Here is a 14,344-nt window from a genome sequence, read left to right on the forward strand (position 1 = left end):
TTAAGTCTCTAGTCTAGGTCTATCGCCTATCCAGGTTCCATCCACAGGGAGTCCGGCCGAGGTTTCCACTTACGGCCCCGAACGATGTGAACAGGGTTCCCGAGACACCAAGCGGGTGACTCGGTACACCGTGCCACGGTGTATCTACCGCAACATAGCCCACCCCTAGGGTCAGCGCTACGCACGACTGCCAACACATAACCTACAAACACCAGAAACTATTTGCAACTCCTGGACAGAGTACTAGGGTGATTAAGAAGCCGAGAGGGTCAATTAAGGATCCCAATGCATGGTAGTAGCTGAATCTTAAATCACACATACAGATCTCGGTTCTTAGGGACGGCCTCAATGAAACAACCCACCATGTACTCCTACATGGCCTCTCATCGATACCTTTACCAAAACATGTTCAACACATCCTTCATATTACCGACATAAGCATTTCACTCTAGCTCATCACCCAGATGAACCAGACCTGACACAACTCTAAGCATAGCAGGCATAGCAAGGTAGGAATCACATACATGGCTCAATCAACTCCTACACATGCTAGTGGGTTTCATCTAGTTACTGTGGCAATGACAGGTCATGCAGAGGATAAGGGTTCAACTACCGTAGCACACAGCAGTTTGAATCGCGTTGTCTTAATGTAGTAAACAAGAGCAGAAGCGAGAACATGGGTTTGTATCGGAATGATCAATGGGTTGCTTGCCTGATGGAGTGGTAGAGGGATACTGCCCTTCAGTTGGATACTCGTGAATATCCTCGGAGGCAGAACCTACCATGAAGAACACATCGGAGCACAATCAACACATGACGATATGCAACAATATGGTGCATGCTATGACATGGCAATATGAATGTGTCTTATCCTAATGCAAGCTATAACAGAAAGGAATGAACTCATTTGAATCAAAGATTCAAATATTAGCTCATTAAACATGGCTTTAATAGTGCATTTCCTTATTCTTCTTAAACAGCAAGTTAAACTTGTTTTGTCATGCATGAAACCATTACAGATGGATAGATTGAATTTTTTTGATCATTTTTCATATATAAATCTTTACATTTGGAGCTATGGTTGATTTTCTATGATTTTTAGAAGTTTTGATTATTTTCTGGAATTTCTTGTATAAGAATATTTAATTACTGCGTCAGCATTACGTCGGGGTGACGTCAGTGGTCAACGGGGACGTCCAGGTCAAACCTGACTGGTGGGTCCCGCGTGTCAGTAGTTAGTTAAAGTAATTATTTTTAGTTAAGACTAATTTGAGTTAGTTAGCAGAGGGGGGCCCACTTGTCATTGACTCAGGGGAGTCAAACTAGGGTCAAACCCCTGGTCAGCGGGGCAAATCCCGCCGGCGTTTAGCCGCCGGCGAGGCCAGACGCGGCGGTGTGCTGCGGGATTTGCCCACAGGGCTCCATTTGCTACGCGGAGAGCAGCTACGGGCAGCTGGTGCTCGCCCGCATCCAGCCGTGGTGATGGCTTGGCCGGGGAGTGGCCGGAGCATCGCCGGCGACGAGGTCAGGCGGAGGCCGAAGCTCGGGCCAGCTCGTGCGCGTGGCTGCAGTGGCCTAGGCGGTGCGGCGCTAGCACCTACAGCCTCTACGCGGCGCGAGGAGTGTGACGGACACAAGCCCGTGACCAAAAGGTCACCGGAGTGACGCCAGCGTCGAGCTCGCGCGGCGGCGTGCTACGGTGAGGAAGGGGGCGGCGTCTACAGAGGCCAAACGAGCATGGAAGCTAGGGGAAGAGGAAGAGGAGCTCACAGCAGGGTCGGAGAGGGGGTCAGCGAGCTCGGGGAGGTCCTGGCGGCGACGAATCAACCGGAGATGGCTCGGATGCCCGGGGTTGAAGACGAGGGCGAAGACGGCGTTCGGCGGTGTTTGGAGTCGCGTGGGTCGGCGGAGAGGTCCAGGGCGACGAGGCGGAGCTATTGGGCTCGTCGGAGGGGCGAGGGGATGGCTCTGGTGGCGTCTACAGCGAACGGCGGCGAGGAACGCGCTCGGCCATCGCGGGGGAGAGTGAGGGAGACGAGGGGGAGAGTGCGAGAGGATGAGAGGGGGACATGGGTATCGCGTGGCATCCCTGGACGTCTCCAGGGCGTCGGCATAAGCAGGAGGTGGCTGGCGTGTGGCCGCGGGCGCCGGCCACGCGCTCCACGTCCTTCTGGCGGGAGGAGGAGGACGACTGGCAGGGCCAGTCGGCTGGGCCGAGCCAGGTGGGCTGGGCCAGCACAGGTAAGGCCCAGGTGGGCTTCCCTCTCTCTTTTGTTTGATTTGTTTCTGTTTTTCTATTTAACTGCAACTGTTGGGCTTTATTAAAAAAATACTAAAACATTTCCAAAAATCCTGAAAATAATTGTGGGCTCTGTTTAGAATATTTCCAACAGCAAACATTTATTTCCAAAATTATTTGAGATTTTAAATTATTTTATAGCATTTAAATGCCCAAATTCAAACACTTATGATTTAATTCAATGACCTTCTGTTGACCTAGAAAATTATGCACCAATTTTGCCAAAGGTTCTAACCCAAGACAAAGAGGGTGAACTTTTTAGAAGGGCATTTCAGGTTCATTGAAAATAATTTTAGTAAACCCTAGTTGTTTCCAGGGGGGTCCTGGGGGTTCTGTCTTCCCCATTTCAAATTCAAGAGGAACTTAAACATGATGCACACTCTAATGCTTGAACTAACTAGGGTGTGACAACGGTAGTGGTAGTCGATGAATCCCAAAATGGTCGTAGGCGTTTTCGCTCGTAGGGGCACTTGGCGTTTCGGCGTCGTCGGCCTTGCCGGTCCCGGACTCAGCAATGTAGTTGTACAAGAGCGTCATCGGACTTGTTGAAATCGAAGTCTTTGCGGTCATCGTGTTACTTGGCGCTTGCATTATTGATAGCTCGAAGGGGTACTTGACGGGTCCGAGGTCTCCGGCCGTAGTGGTTCTTGATGATACGGGTAGTCGAACTTGGCGAAAAACGGGTCTTCTCGGGGACTTGATGCATCCGAATTCCTCGGGTTTGTAGTTGTACTTGGCTTTCGGAGTAGCAACATGGAGGCAACAACGGCAGGACGAGGTGGAGGTGCACTGGTGGCCATCGGGGAGGTGCAGCACGAGCGACAAGAAAGCCATGGGCGTGCAACAAAGCAAAGGGGGCGCCGGGGCTCATGGGCGCAAGGCGAGCAGCAGCATCATCACAAGTCACGGACCGAGGAAGTGCTGCCAGGCACTGATGCTGGAGGTCAACATCGAAGGGGACGGGCACCGGAGTTGGATCTGGCCGGGAACGGGCAACGACGGCGGAGGCCAGCCGGATCTAGACGGGGTAGAAGGAGAACTGCGCTCCCGCGGTTGAAGACGAACTGGCGACGGCGCAGCACCCCAGGAGGCAGCAGGGCGCGGGGAAGGCAGGGGCGTGGTCGCAGGGGGTCTCGTCCATGGCGGCCCTAACTTTCGGTGCACAACGGGGTGGCGAGGAGGGGTCTCTCTGGTGAGCTGTGGGCGGCCAGTGCTCGAGGAGAGGCCGAGGAGAGGCCGAGGGTGGCTGGATCCGGCCAGAGGTGACGTCCTACGGCGCGGGACGAGAACGAGAGGGAGTCAGAGGTGGTGCAGGGCAGGTCACCGGCGCGCGGGAAGACCAGCTGCAGCAGGGCGCGGTATGACTTGAAGCTGCAGGGTGACATGGAGGTAGCAGCGAGGCGAGGCGCTATGGGCGAGGGAGAGAGCAAGAGGAGAGAGGAGCGTGGGGATCGATCGGAGGGAGAGGAAAATGGGGACGAGGCGATGCTCTCTGGCGGCGGAGGGAGAGGGGATCGGGAGAGGTCATGGGGTCGAGCGGGGAAGGCTAGGGTTAGGCCTGGGGATGGATGGCCTTGGGCCTTAGGAGGGAAAAGTCTGGGCCTTGGAGGCCAGTCGGCCTGGCTGGGCTGCCGACCCCTGCTGGGCCTGGTGCTCTCTCACTCTTACACTTCTTAGAAGAAAGAGGGAGACAAGAAAGAAAAAAATAGAGAGAAGAAAAAGAAGAGGGATTTAGGGAACAAATTTGAACATGTGGGTAATTTTCTTGGACTCACAAAAAAATATGCTCGGTCCGAGAAAAATAGGTAGGGAGCCCAATTAACAAAACGGAGATGTTTTGTAGACGTTAGGGGATGATCCGGATCCAACGGTGACGACTGCCCGGGTCGGGTCCGGGACAGCTTTCGGGCGCGCGCGCGAGGAGGGTCGCGGGCTGACGAGAGAGGTTAGGTATGGCCTGGCGGTGAGTGGTAGTGGGCTGAGATGAGAGGATATGAGTGCAGCCCGGCAACTGTTTCCGGAGACCGAAAACGTCCGACGTTTTGACCGACTATAATGTCACTATAGTTATCCGTTGGGGCGTCAAACGGACTCCAAATGCGATGAAACTTGGCAGGCGGCCTACCTACAACATAACAACACCGCATGCCAACTTTCAACCCATTCTGAGAACATTTTCCAGCCACTTATAAAACAATATTTCGGACATGCCGCGGGCGCGTGCAAGTGTGTTTGGGCTCAGAACGGACAACGAAGAGAACGAGGAGACCAGGACGGATGCAAGTTTTGAAAACATGATGATGCAATGCATCTGATGACATGATAAAATGAAACACGCAAGCAAATGACAAGGCAACAACAGCGAATAACTGGGAGACACCTGGCGCATTGGTCTCGGGGTGTCACATCACCGTATCGCGGAGAAATCCTCTGTTCTCTTTTCTTGTTGTTTTCTATCAGATCCCATCTACCATGGCCTCTTGAAGTTCCTCCAAGGACAAGTTCTTCAAGAACGTCATCAACCCATATCTGCGGGAGGTGGTGCAGCACCCTCAAACCATCCAGATGCATGAGGGGGTGCTGTACATCCGTGATGAGCAAGGTCCCAAGGGCACGGGAATCGTGGAGGCCAGGCTTGAAGCCATGGAGCAGGAAGTCTTCCGGTGCAAGGGGATGGTGGAGCGTTGGCTCAATGCCAATCCACCTCATGATCACAGACCTTTCCCGTGATCTCAAGGTGGATGGCAAGCTCATGAAGGACATCATCTTCACCCTCAACGAGCAAATCGAATTTCTCCAAAGCCAGATCTATGATCTTTAAAACCAAGTCTTTGAATATGAGGCGAGGTTTAAAGGTATGAGTTTGGCTGCTAGTTGCAGGACCCGTGAGACTCACTCCTCCTCTTATGATGGTGGACCACTGCCTTGGAAATCCTAGTACAATATCTCTTCTTCTTCACCACCACCTTCTTCTTCATCACCAAAGGAGAATTGAGTATCGGGTATGGGCACTCCCCTTGGCTTCCGCCAAGCTTGGGGGAGGTGCCCCGGTATCGCGTCACCCTACTATCTTATTACTTTTACTTATTTTAGTTCGATCTTTTGCTTTAGATGAATAAAAGTTAGTTCAATCCTTTCTTCTCTGAGAGTTTGCTTAGTGATCTATCCTTGTAATCATGTGCAAGTTATATAATAAAGTTTAATTCGAGTTTTTTGCTTTCTTTACTTTCATGTTGCAAATAAAAGAAAATAAATAAAGAAAGAAAAAGAGAAAGGAAATAAATAAAAGAAAGGAATAGAAACAATGAAAAGATCATATACTAATCCTATGGTAGGTGATGACACCACATAAGGAAAAGTATAAGTAGAAAGTTTTATTAGAGATTGACAAACATAGCATTAGTCAATGATGCAACTCATGAAAGAATTAATAAGGGAAGAGAAGATTCACATATAAATACACTATCCTAGAAATCTTTTGTGACTGTGAGCCCTCATCAAAATGTTGTATGCCAAAATTGTTGACGTTGGACAAGGAAGACGACTTAATTGTTTATGTTTGTTTATATTCACATAGAAGTCATATTGTCATAGATCCTTCAACATGTGGTGCTTTCCCCCTATCTTTGCTAGCCAAAAATTCTGCACTAAGTAGAGATACTACTTGTGCATCCAAAAATCCTTAAACCCAAATCTTATTTTCAAGTGTCCACCATACCTACCTAGGGATTGAGCAAGATCCCCCAAGCAAGTTGTCATCGGTGCAAAAAGGCAATAAAAATTTCTTCTAAAAGTGTGAGATCATTTAGTGTAAGAGAAAATTGAGTGTTGCACGAACTTGTGATGGTGAAGAATAAAAGCGACATACTGCATAATAAAGGTCGCTATCTCAAGGGGCAATGCAACGTGACGTTCTTTTGCACTAAGGGGTTGAGCATACAAACAAATAAGCACATGGCAACCTCTTCTTCCCACTGTGAAGGGCCTATGTTTTACTTTTATATATTTAATTTTATGCAAAGTGTCAAAGTTTTCCTTCTATTCCTTTTTATTTTTCTCTTTTGGCAAGCATCATGTGGTGAGGAAAGATCTAGGCACATATGTCCAGTTGAATATAGATAGCATGAGTTATTATTGTTGACATCACCCTTGAGGTGAATACATTGGGAGGCGAAACTATAAGCCCCTATCTTTCTATGTGTCCAGCTGAAACGTTTTGCTCATGTGTACGCAGTGAGTGTTAGCAATCATAGAAGACTATATGATGGTTGAGTATGTGGACTTGCCTAAAGGCTCCGATACATGACCCTTCCTGAAAAGATGATGAATTGTAGTTGCAAAGTTGACTGAGAACATAGTTTGTTGGTTTCTAATAGAGTTTTTGCTTTACACTTCAATTGTGTGATGAATTGTTACTTATTCATGAGAAGTATATAATAAAAGTTCTATGATAAAAGTCCTATGTTTAATTTTGTTGCTGTTATAATAATCAACATGATGCTTCTATGTCCGTATTTCATTTTATCGACACCTCTCTCTCAAAGCATGTGGACATGATTTTCGATTTCGGTTTTCACTTGAGGACAAGCGATGTCTAAGCTTGGGGCAGTTGATACGTCCATTTTGCATCATGTTTTCTTACTATTATTTATGATGTTTTTATCCATTATAATGCTTTTTGGAGAAGTTCTAATGCCTTTTCTCTCATAATTTGCAAGGTACACACCAAGAGGGAGAATTCCGGCGGCTGGAAATCTAGACCTGGAAAAGCTACGTCAGGCTACCTATTCTGCACAACTCCATACAAGCTGAAACTTCACGAAGGTTTTTTATGGAATATTTAAGAATTATTGGAGCAAATAACTACCAGAGGGGGCCCACCAGGTGGGCACAACCCTCCTAGGCGCCAGGGTAGGTTGTGCTCACCCAGGCCACCTCCGGTGCCCATCTTCTGGTATATAAGTCCTTTTGACCTAGAAAAAAAATAAGGAGTGGACTTTCGGGATGGAGCGCCGCCGCCTCGAGGCGGAACTTGGGAAGCAGCACTTTTGCCCTCCGGCGGAGCGATTCCGCCGGGGGAACTTCCCTCCCGGAGGGGGAAATCATCGTCATCATCATTACCAACAACTCTCCCATCTTGGGGAGGGCAATCTCCATCAACATCTTCAACAACACCATCTCCTCTCAAACCGTAGTTCATCTCTTGTGTTCAATCTTGTTACCAGAACTATAGATTGGTGCTTGTGTGTGACTAGTAGTGTTGATTACATCTTGTAGTTGATTACTATATGGTTTATTTGGTGGAAGATTATATGTTCAGATCCATTATGCTATTTAATACTCCTCTTATCATGAGAATGTTTATCATTTATGAGTAGTTACTTTTGTTCTTGAGGTCATGGGAGAAATCATGTTGCAAGTAATCATGTGAATTTGATATGTGTTCGATATTTTGATAGTATGTATGTTGTGATTCCCTTAGTGGTGTCATGTGAACTTCGACTACATGACACTTCACCATATTTGGGCCTAAGGGAATGCATTGTGGAGTAGATGATGGGTTGTGAGAGTGACAGAAGCTTAAACCCCAGTTTATGCGCTATTCCGTAAGGGACCGATTGGATCCAAAAGTTTAATGATATGGTTAGAATTTATTCTTAATACTTTTCTCATAGTTGCGAATGCTTGCGGGAGGGTTAATCATAAGTAGGAGGTTTGTTCAAGTAAGAATAGCACCTAAGCACCGGTCTACCCACATATCAAATTATCAAAGTAGCGAACACAAATCAAACCAGCATGATGAAAGTGACTAGATGAAATTCCCGTGTACCCTCAAGAACTCTTTGCTTATCATAAGAGACCGTTTTGGCCTGTCCTTTGCCTCAAAAGGATTGGGCTACCTTGCTGCACTTTTGTTACTACTATCCTTACTTGTTCGTTACAAATTATCTTGCTATCAAACTACTCCACTACTTACAATTTCAGCACTTGCAGACATTACCTTACAGAAAACCACTTGTCATTTCCTTCTGCTCCTCGTTGGGTTCGACACTCTTACTAATCGAAAAGAGATACAATTGATCCCCTATACTTGTGGGTCATTAGCCACTGTTGGGAAACATAGTAGAAAACAAAAAAAAGTCACCCTATGAACACCTGGTACCAATATTAAGATGCATATCGGGTTTGGATCAATGATCGTCACCGACTCCGGAGTGCAGCGAAAGTAGATGAGTCGGTGTAGATCGTACTTGGAGTCCCTCGAACATCAATGACGATCCCGCAAGCCACCCTTGAATAGAGGACATAAAGCATGGTATCTCTACTTGTTTGCAAGCATACGGTCTTCTTGATCCAGCAGCCCTTTACCGTCCAGAGCTAATCATCGTCGGAGAATTAGAGGAAGGAGATTAGAACCACACTTGGCTTATAATTATTAGGATTAGAGGTGGCTAGGGATAGTTCTAATTAGTCAATTAGGACCAACTAGAACTAGATCAACCAGAGGAGGCTCCAAAACTTGTATCTCAAAAGGGTGGAAATCCTCTAGTATATATACTAGAGGATTCCTCCTTGGTGCCTCTTCTAGGTTTGAGAGGAGAGGGAGAACTTCCACCAAGGAGGAAGGATTCCTCCTTGGTTCACTGGCCTAAGGGGGGAAGGAGGAATCCTTCCACCACCCCAATTCGGCCTCCCTCAAGAGGGAAAGGGGCGCCTCTCCTATTTGGCCTTGGTGGCCCAATTCCTTCTCCACCACTTGGCCTTTTTAGGCCCGTTGATATTAAATTAAATAATATAAATGTTCTAAATACCTCTAGACCATTATATATATAATTTAACATCCCTAGAAACATTTTCCACCTATATATAATTTATCGGTAATACCCGGTATTACCCGATACTCACCAAAACCCTTCCGGTGACCTAGAAACGCTTCTGGTACCTCTTGGGACTATTCTGGATATTAATGAAACAATTCCACAAATATATTCTCATTAGTCCCATCACACTAACACTCGGTGATCGTGATTACCTTAAGCTTGTGACCTCGTAGGTTCGGTAAATCATAGACATGTATGAAACCCCTTCGTTCAATGACCGATAACGAAACCGTGGACATCCATATCGGTCCCTATGATTACACAAATGATTTTCGAGTGAATATTTGGTTATCATGTGATGTTCCCTTTGCTTCGCGATACTTTGCAAAACTAGGTGTGCATCGGTATCCTCCTGAGTCATCACCATCCTCACTATACCGTTGCTCCCATTGTTGGTTTTGTTCTTCTTTCTCGTTAACATGTTCCGGCTTCCCTGTGATGCAGTCACCTGTGTCTGGCTAGATGATGATGGGTGTCGTCACACCGAGAGGGCCCTAAGAATATCTCTCCATCGTCAGAGGAGCAAATCCCACTCTCGAGCTATCTGGCCACTTGTTAAACTTTTTGATGAACCTATAAGTTTGTTATGATCATCGTGTTATCAGTGACGTTTGAGCAACCCCAAAGCCCACAGTACGGTAAGAACTGATCATGATACTCTCATGGTCTAAGGAGCAATATGACACATTAATACTTCATGTTATTACAATTGAATGCAGACGATATTAACTCAATTCATAACAAACAAGATTGGGTCGATTCAATATGATCGTTCTTCCAACATCATAATCTCAATGTTGTTTTAGGACTATCATTACACAACGATATCCTAAGATACGGAAACTGTGATCACCAACAATACTTGAGCTAGTCTTACAGGCGAGACTAGGAACCTTTTATTTATCATTTATCACTCCACACGTGCATATGAGTTTTCCATTGAATCATATATTTAAGGATCATAGCAGTTATAGCATAGAATATAAACTCTTAACTATGAATATGAAAATGTAATAATACAAATATTATTGCCTCTATGGCATATTTCCAATACTTAATTTATTAATTACACACATAATTAATTTCCCACCTAATTCTCTGTATGCCTAATTAACTGCCAACCAAACCAACTAGTTATCTGCCTAATTAGAAGAAATGCATACTTCTAATTATCTATAGGCATAATTAATTATCTGTATAATTAATTAATTGCATTAATGACTCAGTTCCCATTTTGATTTGGTGCGAAACCAATTCCTATTTTAATAGACCCAATTAATTACATATGTAATTAATAGTCTAGCTAATTAATTTCATTAATGGTTTGATTTCCAAATTGATTTTGTGCTTGATTTCCAAATTGTTTCGCATGAATTCTGCTACAAATGACCACTACGTAGATATTGAAGGGAAACGTAGCATGCAATTTCAAAATATTTCCTACACTCACACAAGATCTATCTAGGAGATCCATAGCAACGAGAGGGGGAGAGTGTGTCCACGTACCACGTAGACCGAAAGCAGAAGCATTAGTTTAGCACGGTTGATGTAGTCAAACGTCTTCTCGATTCAACCGATCAAGCACCGAACGTACGTCACCTCCGAATTCTGCACACATTCAGCTCGATCACGTCCCTCAAACTCTTGATCCAGCAAAGTGTCGAGGGAGAGTTTCGTTAGCACGACGGCGTGGTGACGGTGATGGTGAAGTGATCCGCGCAGGGCTTCGCCTAAGCACTACGACAATATGACCAGAGGCGTAAACTGTGGAGGGGGGCACTGCACATAGCTTGAAACAATTGATGTGTGTTAGAGGCGCTCCCACCCCCGTATATAAAGGAGAGAGAGGGAAGGAGGCTGGCCCTAGGCGCGCCCAAGTGGGAGGAGTTATAATGGAGGGAGAGGGAAGGGGGCCGGCACAAGGCGCACCCCAAGTGGGAGGAGTCCCACTTGGGCTCCTAGTAGGATTCGCCCCTCCCCCTTCCTTTTATCAGAGGGGGAAAGGGGGAAGGAGGAGAGGAGGAGAAGGAAAGGGGGGCGCCGCCCCCTCCCCTAGTTCAATTCGGACTCCTCCCTTAGGGGGCACCTCTTGTGGGCTGGCTTGCCTCCCTCCTATGGCCCATATGGCTCATATCTTCCCCCCCCCCCGGGGGGGGGGGGGGGTAACCCCCTAGTACTCTGATATGTACCTGATACATTCCGAAACACTTACGTTGTCTGAATACTATCATCCAATATATCAATATTTACGTCTCGACCATTTCGAGACTCCTCCTCATGTTCGTGATCTCATCGGGACTCCGTACAACATTCAGTCACCAAATCACATAACTCATAATAAAAAATCATCATCGAACGTTAAACGTGCAGACCCTACAGGTTCGAGAACTATGTAGACATGATCGAGACACTTCTTCGGTCAATAACCAACAACAGAACATAGATGCTCATATTGGTTCCTACATATTCTGCGAAGATCTTTATCGGTCAAACCGTAATGACAACATACGTCATTCCCTTTGTCATCGGTATGTTACTTGACCAAGATTCGATCGTGGGTATCTTCATACCTAGTCCAATCTCGTTACCAGCAAGTCTCTTTACTCGTTCCATAATTCATCATCCCGCAACTAACTCATTAGTCACATTGCTTGCAAGGCTTATCATGATGTGCATTACCGAGAGGGCCCAGAGTGTTGGGGAACGTAGCATGCAATTTCAAAAAAAATCCTACGATCACGCAAGATCTATCTAGGAGATGCATAGAAATGAGAGGGGGAGAGTGTGTGCATGTAGCCTTGTAGACCGAAAGCGGAAGCGTTAGCTTAACGCGGTTGATGCAGTCGAACGTCTTCTTGATTCAACTGAACAATCACCGAACGTACGGCACCTCCGAGTTCTACACACGTTCACCTCGATGATGTCCGTCGTAGTCTTGATTCAGCAAAGTGTCACGGGAGAGTTTTGTCAGCACGACGACGTGGTGACGGTGATGGTGAAGTGATCCGTGTAGGGCTTTGCCTAAGCACTACGACAATATGACCGTAGGAGTAAACGGTGGAGGGGGGCGCCGCACATGGCTTGGACCAATTGATGTGTGTTAGAGGCGCCCCCACCCCCGTATATAAAGGAGGGAGAGGGGAGGAGGCCGGCCCTTGGGCGCCCCAAGTGGGAGGAATCCCACTTGGGCTCCTAGTCCAATTCGGCCCCCCTTCCTTTTATCGGAGGGGGAAAGGGGGAAGGAGAGGGAGAAGGAGAAGGAAAGGGGGGAACCGCCCCTCCCCAAGTCCAATTCGGTCTCCTCCCTTTGGGGGGCATGCGCCACCCCTTGTAGGCTGGCCTGCCTCCCTCCTATGGCCCATACAGCCCATATCTTCACCCGGGGGGTTACGGTAACCCCCTGGTACTTTGATATGTACCCGATACATTCTGAAACACTTCCGGTGTCCGAATACTATCGTCCAATATATCAATCTTTACCTCTCGACCATTTCGAGACTCCTCGTCATGTCTTTGATCTCATCTAGGACTTCGAACAATCTTTGGTCACCAAAAACACATAACTCATAATACAAATCATCATCGAACGTTAAACGTGCGGACCCTACGGGTTCAAGAACTATGTAGACATGACCGAGACACCTCTCCGGTCAATAACCAATAGTGGAACCTGGATGCTCATATTGGTTCCCACATATTCTACGAAGATCTTTATCGGTCAAACTATAATGAAAACATACGCCAATCCCTTTGTCATCGGTATGTTACTTGCCCGAGATTCGATCGTCGGTATCTTCATACCTAGTTCAATCTCGTTACCAGCGAGTCTCTTTACTCATTGCATAATGCATCTTCCCATAACTAACTCATTAGTCACATTGCTTGCGAGGCTTATCATGATGTGCATTACCAAGAGGGCCCGGAGATACCTCTGTGATACTCGGAGTGACAAATCCTAATTTTGATCTATGCCAACCTAACAAACACCTTCGGAGATACCTGTAGAGCATCTTTATAATCACCCAGTTACGTTGTGACGTTGGATAGCACACAAGGTATTCCTCTGATATTCGAGAGTTGCATAATCTCATAGTCAAAGGAATATGTATAAGTCATGAAGAAAGCAATAGTAATAAAACTAAACAATCATTATGCTAAGCTAACGGATGGGTCTTGTCCATCACATCATTCTCCTAATGATGTGATCCCGTTCATCAAATGACAACACATGTCTATGGTTAGGAAACTTAACCATCTTTGATTAATGAGCTAGTCTAGTAGAGGCATACTAGGGACACTGTGTTTTGTCTATGTATCCACACATGTATTAAGTTTCCAGTTAATACAATTCTAGCATGAACAATAAACATTTATCATGATATAAGGAAATATAAATAACAACTTTACTATTTCCTCTGGGGCACATTTCCTTCAGTCTCCCACTTGCACTAGAGTCAATAATCTAGATTACATTGTAATGATTCTAACACCCATGGAGTCTTGGTGTCGATCATGTTTTGCTCGTTGAAGAGGCTTAGTCAACGGGTCTGCTACATTCAGATCCGTATGCATTTTGCAAATATCTATGTCTGCCTCCATGACTTGATCACAGATGGAGTTGAAGCGTCTCTATATGTGTTTGGTTCTCTTTGTGAAATCTGGATTCCTTCACCAAGGCAATTGCTCCAGTATTGTCACAAAAGATTTTCATTCGACCCGATGCACTAGGTATTACACCTAGATTGGATATGAACTCCTTCATCCAGACTCCTTCATTCACTGCTTCACAAGTAGCTATGTACTCCGCTTCACACGTTGATCCCGCCACGACGCTTTGCTTGGAACTGCACCAAATGACAGCTCCACCATTCAATATAAATATGTATCTGGTTTGTGACTTAGAGTCATCCGGATCAGTGGCAAAGCTAGCGTCAACATAACCATTTATGACGAGCTCTTTGTCACCTCCATAAATGAGAAACATATTGACGCTGTCCTGGACTAGGGGGTACTCAACACGTCATCTCCCGATCTGTTAGATTGGGCCGAGGACCCCCATGGCCGTATACTCATGGGCCAGTTTGGACAGCTGCCGCATACATGGAAGATTCCACAAGACTTGGTGATCAAGACAAGGACTCCTCCCCACCGGCGTATTCGGCTA

The sequence above is a fragment of the Triticum urartu genome, chromosome 7A, assembly GCF_056163025.1.
Source record: "Triticum urartu cultivar PI428250 chromosome 7A, HENAU_Tu73, whole genome shotgun sequence".
NCBI classification, from domain to species: Eukaryota; Viridiplantae; Streptophyta; class Magnoliopsida; order Poales; family Poaceae; genus Triticum; species Triticum urartu.